At 38.1% G+C, this 12,500-nt stretch overlaps 1 protein-coding gene across 2 annotated transcripts in view; it reads left to right on the forward strand.

Annotated features, from left to right (window-relative positions):
- Nucleotides 1–1,142: 1,142 nt before the first annotated feature.
- The window catches only part of LOC135101272 (hemicentin-1-like), a 193,015-nt gene continuing 181,657 nt past the window's right edge, over nt 1,143–12,500 (forward strand). For both annotated transcript variants that reach the window (XM_064004976.1, XM_064004975.1), the window contains exon 1: nt 1,143–1,311. The gene's annotated coding sequence lies outside the window, so the exon portion shown is untranslated. The remainder of the gene's footprint in view (nt 1,312–12,500) is intronic.

Raw genomic sequence — 12,500 nt, forward strand, 5'->3', positions numbered from 1 at the left:
ACACACACACACACACACACACACACACACACACACACACACACATACACACACACACATGAAATCATTCACGGCAGCGTGTGATATCACACACTCCTCCTTGGAGGTGATTGAGGATGGCGAGTTGCTGACGATCAGGAAATTACAATGAGCATCCCATCACCACCAGATGCCCATAGTGACGAGGCCAGACTGAGAGTGCAACGGCAGCAACACCTTCACATCTATATCGTCAACTGCACTGTGAATTTTCGTTTTGTGAGCAGTGCAGGAGAGGAAAGGACGTCCCTGGTGGAAAGGAGAGAGCACCGTGTCATAAGCGCCTCCTTTAAGTGCGTGGGAATTTAAGACTTCGATAGAGTTGAGAAACGTTTGCATTGTTGAACGAGCCCGCGGCCTCTTCTCCGCTGAGGAACTCCATAGAGTTTGGGTTGTCCAATGGTCATGGAGGGAGGTGATGGCCCAGGCTAGTAGGGACAGGGAGGTAGGGGAGACGGGCGTCTGGGAGGGGCATTGATCCAGGGCGCCGTAACATCAAGCTGATGCCGCCGTAAGACCCTCGTCATATTCCCAGTAATTGTGTCGTTTCTGTCGCCTGAGCTGACCTTAATCTCCCTTCGTCCCTCTTTCCCTGCCCTTCTCTCTTTGCCCTTTTCCTACTACTATTCTCCCTCTGTTTATTTCAATCTATCTCTAGTTCACTTCATCTCGTCCTCTCTCTCTCTCTCTCTCTCTCTCTCTCTCTCTCTCTCTCTCTCTCTCTCTCTCTCTCTCTCTCTCTCTCTCTTTCTCTGCTCCATCACATTTCACCCACTACCCTTTCCCCTCCAACCTTTCCATTATCCACTTTCCCACTCCCTTTCCTGCGTCCACTCACCTACTACACTTTTTTTTCTTCACTGCTTGCTTTGTTTCTTCCTCATACTGGAGTCTTTCTTTTCCATCCGAAAATCGCTCCCTTCCCTTTCCTTCCCTTCCCGGCTCTCTCCTCCACTTCATGCTCTATCTCTCAACCACCCACTCAAAACTTTTTCCCACTTTCCTCTCCGTCCCCTCCTTCCTACCCTTCCTAGGCGGGCACTATCTCCACCTCGCTCCTTCTAACCCTCTTTCTTGCGATCTCTTTAACTCCCTTGATCTCACTAACTCCTTTTCTTTCTCTCTTTCTTTGTTCACAGCAGTGTACGCCTCTGCGATGGCTGTAGTACAAGAAAAGGCGCGTCTGCCCTGTGACGTCACCTCCACGCTGGCCAACGACAGGGTGGTGCTCATCCTATGGTACCGAGGCTCCGCCGGCACTCCCATATACAGGTGCGTGACACTTCCTAGTAGCCGTTAAGTAACTTATTCTCTTTGTCAGGTACCCAGTAGATTAGCGTATCTTTTATACGTACTATCATAAGTGAGGTAGGCACCACACAACCAAGAACTACTACGTCTGATTGCCACAAACCTATTACTACAACGCACATAAATGGGATGTAAAATAAAGAAGAGAAGCTTCTTAGTAATACTGCACAAGTGTCTTTGCTTCCCAGTTGACACATTTGGTACATGTGAGTAGCCAAATCATATCAAATAACATCACATTTCCTTAACAAAAAGAAATGACATTAATTCCATTTATTTCCTTGAATTGGATTCGTTTCAAGTGGAAAAAATACCTACATGAAACGTCTTCAATAACCAACACCCCCTTCCCTGGCCTGGAAAAGGTGTTTTGTATTCTAGTATCTGTTCAATGTTTATTACCAATGATGCGTGACTACAGACACTAGGGTTTTTTCTCATTTCTCAAACAGAACCTCCCTCCCTAAGCCATACACTCATATTTATGTGCACGTGCAGGAGGGTGCAGTGCATCTGTGAGCACAACACCCTCTTCTACACACTCACTACAACCTTTATATCCACTAAAACCCAACCATAAGATCTTTTGGTCTCCAGTGAGATCAGAAAGGCCCTTCGACCTTGTAACCAAAGCCCTAGAAAGAAAATGTCAGTGTCCAAAGGGCCATGAGGAGAACAATGTTTGTTAGAACATGAAGAGATAAGAAAACAGTATCGAGATTAGGAGACACCCCAAAGCTGAAGACATTTTTTACTATAATTAAAAGGAAAAAAGTGCTAAGGTTGGTAAAGGAAATGAGGCAGATATGTTTCAAAGGGGAGATGAAAAAAGAAGTTTCGATGAGTGGACAATGTTCGGAGAAGCCCTTGTGTTGCGATGAATTCACAGAGGCTGATGATAATGGTGGTGGTGAAGACCTTCCACACCTCCCAGAGTAAACATTCATTTCTTCGTATGGGGAAAAATAAAAAAATAAAGTGTAACGTTAAAATCGAAACTTCATTCGATGTCACGTTTAAAATGCATAATATACCTTGAGTGTGCATTACTGGTAACACGAAGTATATTTTCCGGGGCATTATTTTTCAACTTGTTTCCACTGTATTTCCATATGAATACGCTGAAACATTTCACACAAAATTCCTAAAACGTATGACTCACCTCCGATTTTTTTTTTTTTTTTCATGCTGATAAAAAAAAAAAAAAAAGCATTAAAAACGTTATTTGGCATTAATTTTTCTTTCAAAATTTTACACGTTTTTTCCTCACTTTTCACAAGCAAACACATTTCTCCTTCCATTAGGAGCACGATCAATATCATGGATTGGGCAGCTTTAGCCAAATAATTGTTTCCCTGCTTTTAATGTAGTTTATCTCGCGAATATTTTCCAGCAGCACGTGGCAATATCATAGCGGCGCCGTACATCACCAGCCCGCCTCCCTCTACCTGGCTGGGGTCGGATATATATTCCCTCATTTAACTTTACATGTTATTTCCATTCTTTTGTCACGCACTGAATCACCTGATGGATATGACGCACGAGCCCCGCGCGTCGCTCACCCTCGCCAATTATTCACCTCCACCACACACACGTGCTGGTGCTGGTGCTGGTGCTGCTGCTGGTGCTACTGTTGCTGCTCCGCCAACTACCTCCGACACCAAGCCATCATCACCACCACTACATGAACTGCCATCACCGATTCTATCAATACCTTCATTACCATCACCATATCCACCATAATCACGACCACAGCCTCGCAACCACCACCGCCACCTACATGAATACACACAGTCGCAATTTTCATCATCTCAACAAAAACAAAAGCAAACCAACAAATCAACAACTAACCACCGCTGATATAAATAATAACAGTCAACAATGCCAGGAGCAACAAGTACAACAGCAGCAGCAACAACAACAACGATACGAATATTGTCAGTGTTACTGCGACAGCCACTGTTATCATTGTAATAATAATAATAATAATAATAATAATAATAATAATAATAATAATAATAATAATAATAATAAAGGACAGTGTTATTATTATCATCATCATCATTATTATCATTATTATTATTATTATTATTATTATTATATTATTATTATTATTATTATTATTATTATTATTATCATTATCAGTTATTATTATTATTATTATTATTATTATTATTATTATTATTGTTATCATTATTATTATTATCATTATTATTATTATTATTATTATTATTATTATTATTATTATTATTATTATTATTACTGGAAGTAGTACCAGCAGGAGGAACAGAAGCAGCACCAGTAGCAGCAATACCAGCAGCAACAGCATCAGCGGCAGTAGCAGCAGTAGTTGTACAGCAGCAGCAGCAGCAGCAGCAGCAGCAGCAGCAGCAGCAGCAGCAGTAGTAGTAGTAGTAGTAGTAGTAGTAGTAGTAGTAGTAGTAGTAGTAGTAACTGTTATTTAACGGCTACCAACTTTACAAGGATATATGCCTTGTATATATTGTAGATATTTATTATTGTTATTATTATTATTATTATTATTATTATTATTATCATTATTATTATTATTATCATTATTATTAAACATCTGCTATTATTGTCATTATTATTATTATTAATGATGTTATTATTGATGTTGATGATGATTATGTTGATGTAGTTGTTTTTGTTGTTGTTGTTGTTGTTGTTGTTGTTGTTGTTATCCTCATTCTGATCCTCCTCATCATCACCCTGCTTATCATTATTGAAAGTAGTACAAGCATTATTAAATTCCTCCTCATCAGCAGCGGCATCCTGTCAGTCATCTCGCTTCCGGGATTCATTGCTATCCATTTGTAAACAGCAATCAGTCCTTGCGGCACTTGTTTACCTGATCAGGTGTGCAGGTGACAACGGCCACCACGTGCATTACAGTACGCTACATCATCACTTAATTAGAACAGGTTCAGGACCTGTATGTGAATACTTTTGTTAGGTGGAGGACGATTTATATAACATTGTAGAGGCTGAGTTACGTGTACCCTGATTCCGATCTTGCGATGCGAGCATTAAGCTGTATTGGCATTTAGTAAATTTCCTTATTTCACATAGTGAATTTCCTCATTTCGCGTCATTTGTATTTGGGAAGTTTTCTCCGGGAGGATTATTTGTTTCAAGACTGTCGGAGCTGAGTTACCTATACATTTACTCCTAACTTAAGAGTGTTAAACACGATATATAGAGTCAATCTCTTTATTTCACAGTATTTTATATTGGTTCTGTCCCAACAAAAACCTCAATATAACATCATTCACTATCAAACTATTCTCTTAAAGTGGAGTTCTACGTGTGCTCGGCACAGCCACTATAGTCTCCACAAAACCCGAATCCTCACACTTTACAAATCATAAATTCATGGTAAAAATACATTAATCTTATGTCCCTTTTAATCATTCCAATCTGTGCAAACACTGTCTCTGTTTTCTCTTCCTCTCACGGTCACATTCCCAGAAGCGGTGAGGCAGAGCATCCCCAGACCTGAACACTTCTATTTAGTCTTGTCTTCTGTTCTGATCAGCAAAACGAAGCGGCAGCAACAGCACGAATATTTGCGCTATTTTTGTCTCTCGTTGCCCGGCCTCCATTAAGGTAATGAAAAGAATGTGGAGAATTCGCAGCTCCTTACCCGGGAATGACTCTAATATGTGTGGACTTCTGGCGAGTTTTGTGAAGGCGTGTGAACGGCGAGGCGCGCCAACTAGTGCAAACTAAAAATACAAAGGCCAGGGTTGTGAAAAGGAATATGACAACATTATGGCCGTTGCAATTTAAAAAAAAATATATATATAAAATAAAATAAAACTCCACCACTGGTGGGTGTTGCATTAAGAATTATTAAAAAGCATTCAGCTACAGTAATCGAAAAAAGAGATTAAAATAAGAAAAATACAAAATAACTCGAAACATGAAAGTAATACTAAATAAAAACAAAGCAAATAGCGAATAGCCTAACAGTCTTATTGACAATAAAAATACAAACGTAAATGTGCACAGAGAATTGAGTATCTAAAAAAGCTGTTTGAATACAGTGAAATAAACAAGGAGGACTACACATTAAAATTGTTAGCAGCAATATATTTTAGAATATGTAGTCTAAAGAAGCATTTACGCAAATATGTCTCGACACATACGAGTAAATTATATACTAATGTGATAAAGATATAAAATATAATGCGCTTACTTGCTGAGCTTCAAAGGCTAGTGTATTTATAAACCTGTATGCTTTGAGGCAGTTTTCCGTCCTCTATTTTCTTTTCTCACACCTTGAGGTGCTCTCAGGCGGTTGTGTCAGGCCACTTACCAAGCTGAAATGGCTTCTTGAATTTTCTCCTTTCCTGCTAAGCCAGCAATGACTTTTTTAATTGATTCGTTGCCCTGACACCTGTGTCCATTAAAAATGGGAATGAAAATATTCAGTGAATTTAAAACAAGTGTGTAAGTGGAGGCGATGGTTGAAGAGATGGGAGAAGCGAACGGATTAGTGCATGACGTGAAGTGGTTGACAGAAAACATGTAGACGGTCAGTAAGGGAAGTGACGCAAAAAGAAATGATAAACAAACAGTAAATCCTCGTGATGGAGAAACAACACTAAGCAAGCATTTCCTTCCCTGTCACAAGATGGCTCTGAAGTACGTGGCTTCATGTTGTATGTGGCGACGGTTTCGCAAGTATAGAATTGGTAAAAGTATTCTTGTGATACCAACGCGTGGATCATTCTATTGAAACTAGAAATTAATTCCGTGATAATGCGATGACAACAACAATAACTGCAAAATTTTACTACAGAACGCAATTACTTAACATTCATTATGGCTAGTAGACATAAACAATAATATAAATTGAGTGAAATAAGCAGAACAAACACAGATATATAGGCAATCGACAATGAGACCACAGATTAAAAGGATGCCGTCTTCATGACGCCACTGTATAACATGTCATGTTATTTATTCAACACTCAGCAAATTATATCAATAAAACCCACAAGTAGGTTGAAAAATAAAGAAAACAACCGTCTTGAATACGTAGGAGTAACTGTAGACTGACGATAGTCACTAAAAACACTGTCATGCTAAGCGAAGCAAGAGTTTATGATGATGAAACATCCAATTGCGAGAAAAAAAATATTCACTCTGAAAAGGTAACAAAATAACATAAGACAAAGTCAACCACATAATCATGGTGTTAGTAATAAATATACTATACAACATTAACAACCATAACGTAACCTAAAGAGAAAGAAAATCACCGTAAAAGGCTAACTAAAATAAAGCCAGCCAGAAAGGCTTATCTATGGTAGAGGAATAATAGACATAAATTATTGCTCGTCAGAAACAATATTTTCAACCTAACAAAAAGGTTTATTTGTAGGTGCTCGGTAGTTTCTGGTGGTGGCCGAGGAACCCAGAATCAGCAAGACAACACAATATGGCAGCCAGCAAACAACAGGACACACAAACAAGTCCACATCGATATTGATTTTTTTTTTTATATAATTTTCATAAATTGAGTGAGGTACAATTGTCACCGAAAGTCACTGAACGTAGTTCAGTGACTTTCGGTTAACATTAAACTCATTCATCTTAATGAGAATAACATCATTATGAACTCTGATTCTATACAGATTACATTCTTTCATAAAGTTCTTTCATAAAGCATCAAATGCTGTTCTGAGTTCTGATAAATCTCTCTCTCTCTCTCTCTCTCTCTCTCTCTCTCTCTCTCTCTCTCTCTCTCTCTCTCTCTCTCTCTCTCTCTCTCTCTCGCAAGCACAGAAAAACCTACAATGTCTGATGTTCCTCTTGCACCGAACTGGAAATCAGGAAAGTGATTTCCAGCCCAAGAGAACTAAGACCATCCCAAACAACGACGCCTCATTCCCTCCGCCCCTCCCACCTCTTACCCCCGAGTCTCCTATACCCTCGAGTATCCTACATCCGCCCAGCCTCCTTCGACCCTCTCCCTCTCACGCCCCCATCTCGGCCACAAGGACTCCCCTTCAGGCACCTTCGTCTCAGGCTATCAAAGGTTTTACGTCTCGTCTGCCTTTCTGCCTTACACAGAGAACTACTTCCTGCTTCTTCGCCTGGGTCCCGCATCATCGGAACGTATCTTTTGCATTCTGTCCTCTCCGCAGCTTTATCACCGCTGCTCTGAGGGCCGCCGCGCGGAATACGTAAGGAAAAGAAAATGCTGCACTAAGTCGGAGAACTGAAATGAAAGAGAATTGGGAATTTCTCTTATTAGCTTACGATTGAGAGTGCAGTGATTCAGTGCAATTGTAAAGTTTTGTGCAAGGTTACGAATTTCGGTAAAAGGATATTTTTTCTCTTTTCGTTTTCTTTTTCGTCTTTTTCGTGTTCTTGGAAGAGTAGATGGCAATGTACCTTAGGAAAAGCCCGGGAACTAGGGTTTCCAGAGCGGGGACAAGAAAACCTTCATGTGAGTAAAGGGAGGATCTCAAAGTGAAAGCAATAAATAAATAAACAAATAAATAAATAAATAAAATGATAATAAATGAATAAATAAGTAAATAAAAAAGGAAACCAAAAGGTAGATACATGAAATAGATAAATTTACAGCAGTTATCCACTTACCATAAAAGGTATTTCAATATCACAAAAAAATATATATTTCTACAGAACTTAGATCTCTATACATGGGGATAACCAAGGCAAACACACACACATACACACACACACACAGCCAAGAGCGTCCTCTCGTGCTACTCTACAGGCACAGGTTCACATAGCACAGGTTGCAAAGATTTTTTTTTTTTTACTGATAGGGCGCGGTAGCTGTCTCTCCTAAGCAAATGATGAGGTGTGGTGTGCAAAGCCTCACTCTTACCCACAGACCAGCCTCTATCACACCAAAACCTCTTTCCATGAGGGTAGCAGCTGGAGGTCATGATTCATCTTGACCAAGGTGAGGTGATGAATGGCACACGCATGCAGACCCACACACACACACACACACACACACACACACACACACACACACACACACACACACACACACACACACACACACACACACACACACACACACACACACACACAACCCCCCCTATACACACACAAGCTCCTGACTAACATATTGAAAAAAAAAATATTGAGCACACTTAAGTAAAATAATACAAATAAAAAAAAGGTAAAAAAAATAATAAATAAATACCACTAACATTAGTAATAGTAACAGTAGTAGTAGTAGTAGTAGTAGTAGTAGTAGTAGTAGTAGTAGTAGTAGTAGTAGTAGTAGTAGTTCTAATAATAATAATAATAATAATAACTAATAATAATAATAATAATAATAATAATAATAATAATAACAACAATAATAACAAGAATAATAATAATAATATAATAATAATAATAAATAATAATAATGATAATAATATTAATAATAATAATAAAAATAAAAACAATAACAATATTACTACTACTACTACTACTACTACTACTAATAATAATAATAATAATGATAATAATAATAATAACAGCAACATTAACAACAATAAGAACAGCAATAACAATGATAGTATTGACGGCAACGATGACAACAATAAAAATCAACAATAGCAATGATAATAATGACTATAGTAATAACAATACTAGTAGTAGTAGTAGTAGTAGTAGTAGTAGTAGTAGTAGTAGTAGTAGTAGTAGTAGTAGTAGTTGTTGTTGTTGTTGTTGTTGTTGTTGTTGTTGTTGTTGTTGTTGTTGTTGTTGTTGTTGTTGTTGTTGTTGTTGTTGTTGTTGTTGTTGTTGTTGTTGTTGATGTTGTTGTTGTTGTTGTTGTTGTTGTTGTTTTGTTGTTGCTGTTGTTGCTGTTGTTGTTATAATAATAATAATAATAATAATAATAATAAGAAGAAGAAGAAGAAGAAGAAGAAGAAGAAGAAGAAGAAGAAGAAGAAGAAGAAGAAGAAGAAGAAGAAGAAGAAGAAGAAGAAGAAGAAGAAGAAGAAGAAGAAGAAGAAGAAGAAGAAGAAGAAGAAGAAGAAGAAGAAGAAGAAGAAGAAGAAGAAGAAGAAGAAGAAGAAGAAGAAGAAGAAGAAGAAGAAGAAGAAGAAGAAGAAGAAGAAGAAGAAGAAGAAGAAGAAGAAGAAGAAGAAGAAGAAGAAGAAGAAGAAGAAGAAGAAGAAGAAGAAGAAGAAGAAGAAGAAGAAGAAGAAGAAGAAGAAGAAGAAGAAGAAGAAGAAGAAGAAGAAGAAGAAGAAGAAGAAGAAGAAGAAGAAGAAGAAGAAGAAGAAGAAGAAGAAGAAGAAGAAGAAGAAGAAGAAGAAGAAGAAGAAGAAGAAGAAGAAGAAGAAGAAGAAGAAGAAGAAGAAGAAGAAGAAGAAGAAGAAGAAGAAGAAATATAATAATATCAAATATGTCAGAATACCAATATAACAGAGTAAAAGCGAACGAGCGAGGTCACCAGTAGCCAAGGATACAGAAGAGGCACATAAACAAGGATTAAGAAGTAAACGAATAACGAAAGGTAAAATGTGCATGAAAATAGAAAAGGAAAGAGAACATTCTTCCCTCCTGATACGTAGCGGCAGATGAGAATCTGCTGGAAGGAGACAAATCCATAACTAATATGTGTAGAAATTAATGCCTAGAACGGAAGAAGAAGAAGAAGAAGATGAAGAAGAAGAAGAAAAAAACATATCCAGCCATTTTACCTTTTAACTGTAAACATGTTTCTTAGTCTACTAATATACTCTATCATATCTAACACATATTTTCAAATTGCATTAGTAGTTAGTGTTGAGCTGTGTAGTTCAATAGCCTGTGAGAGAACAAGACTTGTTGCTGCCTTTTTAAATGTAAGCAACTCATCTATTAAATCACCTTATTTCGCAAGCGTGGTCGTGTGCAAGGCCTTTCATTACAACATCACCGTCTGATTAAGAACTTGCTGTGTTTAATGTTGTTCCGTCCTACCATTTGGTGTGGTTATGGACAGAAGATCCCACTATATCCACAGTTTTACTTCTTCCCTTCCTCTCTCTCTCTCTCTCTCTCCCTCTCTGGCTCATCTCCTTTACTCTGAACGTACACTTTCTTTACCTTAATGCATACAGTGAGCTCTGCAGTTGATTATGGATAATTATCAATGAGTAAAATCGGCAAAAAAATGAGAGTTTATCGCGACAGCTTGTTCTTCACTCTAGCATTCAGCTATCGCGGTGCACCTTTCCCATCTTGAATAAGACTGATTTTGATTTTGGACTAGTAAAAATTGCACGGAAAGGATGTGAATATTCCACATATTGACACCTACGCCATATGATCCTGTTGTTTCAGCGTCAGGCCCAACCAACACAGCCACCTGAGCACACTGTTCTGATCATTGAGCACCGCCACCTGATACATGGTGGATGACACAGAGCTTTCAACATATTCCTAACCTGAGAGAAAGTACTGTGGTGTTTTATGGCTACTAAACTTTCTGACGGCTAGTGACAGCACGGCACTTGTTTGATTTGAGTAACTGTTGACGATTTTCCTGTGCATAGATAATTACTTGATCACTTCTTTTGCTGTTTGTTTGAAGTGTCTTTCCAAATCACACTCCAAATTTTCTCTTTATTAAGCTTAAACAGAACCCTTAGAAGTCAAAAGATTAAGGGCACGTGTATTTCGGATAGGGCACGTGTGTTTCGGATCTGTAACAAAAAAAAAAAAATGTAGGCATTAGACAAAGACCGTAAAAGATTAATGGAGAAGGTTCTGACGAAGGGTGAATAAAACATGTAAGGTAAGACAGGTAAGACAGGTAAGACAGCTATTCACATTTATAAATATTAAAAAAGCACCAGAATCAGTCAGACCAGTAATAAACAATGAACTCGCAGTGAAATCTATACAAACAAAGAGAGAGAGAGAGAGAGAGAGAGAGAGAGAGAGAGAGAGAGAGAGAGAGAGAGAGAGAGAGAGAGAGAGAGAGAGAGAGAGAGAGAGAGCACGACAGATTTATAATTTTTCCTACTTGGGACAACTTTGTAGCTTTTGAGGTTCAGTAGACCTCTTTTAAACATTTAATTCATTCCTTTCACTTCCGAGGCACAGTCTCATCGTTCTACATTCAAACCCGTAAGACATCTCTCTTACTTCATTACACAGCCAGGGCTTACGATTTACACACACGCTGCTAAAGAGACATCATTTTTTTTTCTCTTCTATTTCGTTTCATATTTCTCTCAGTGGAGTCTTGAAAGTACTAGCTAAATGGACCATACCGCTTTTCAAAACCATTTCAACTCTATTCAACTTTTCATACTTTTCAGAGGTCAGAATGAAGTAAATCCTTCGTGCGTAGGACACACACACACACACACACACACACACACACACACACACACACACACACACACACACACACACACACACACACACACACACACAGAAGTACACCGAAGTACAGTACTAAAAAACTGGGATTAAAATTAGTGGGTCCATTAGTTTTCCTCTTCTAAGGGATTCTTTAAACACTTCATTACTGATGGTCTGGATATTGTCTCTCGCCCATCACCAGAAGCACTGCATCATTACACACTCTTTCCTACTCACTCGAAGAGAAAAAGCATCTGATAATAATAGTATGTGGAATAAATGAGACACACACACAAAAAAGAAAAAAATCTGAGAAAAAGCTACAAATTGCTCTACTCACTCGCAAGAAAAGCCTCACAAAATAATGTCAGAAACAGAAATTACGAAAAATGTCATAAGAAAAGCCACATATTTTTTTTTTTTTAAATAAGAAAAAAAAAGGCACATCGAAAATAATACTGGTATATTATGTCGTCACTGAGAACGCTAGCTTCGGCATATACTTTTCATTTGTTTTCTTCTCTGATAAACTAGAGCTGCATACCTTCTCCCAGTACAACGAAATGTGCTACAGTAGAGTATATGATATTCTCAGCTTCATACATACTCGTACATGGCACTCTATTCTCTGTATAGCACTCACTATACTGGAAGTCCCTGAATGAGTAACTTTTCTTATTACCACTTCTTTTCAGCCATTTCACCTTCTCCATTAAGGAATTACGATATGTATGTGAAAGGAAAAAAGTTTCGAACCCTCGATGTTTTATGATGATGAA

Source organism: Scylla paramamosain, chromosome 6, assembly GCF_035594125.1.
Source record: "Scylla paramamosain isolate STU-SP2022 chromosome 6, ASM3559412v1, whole genome shotgun sequence".
In the NCBI taxonomy this organism is placed as follows: Eukaryota; Metazoa; Arthropoda; class Malacostraca; order Decapoda; family Portunidae; genus Scylla; species Scylla paramamosain.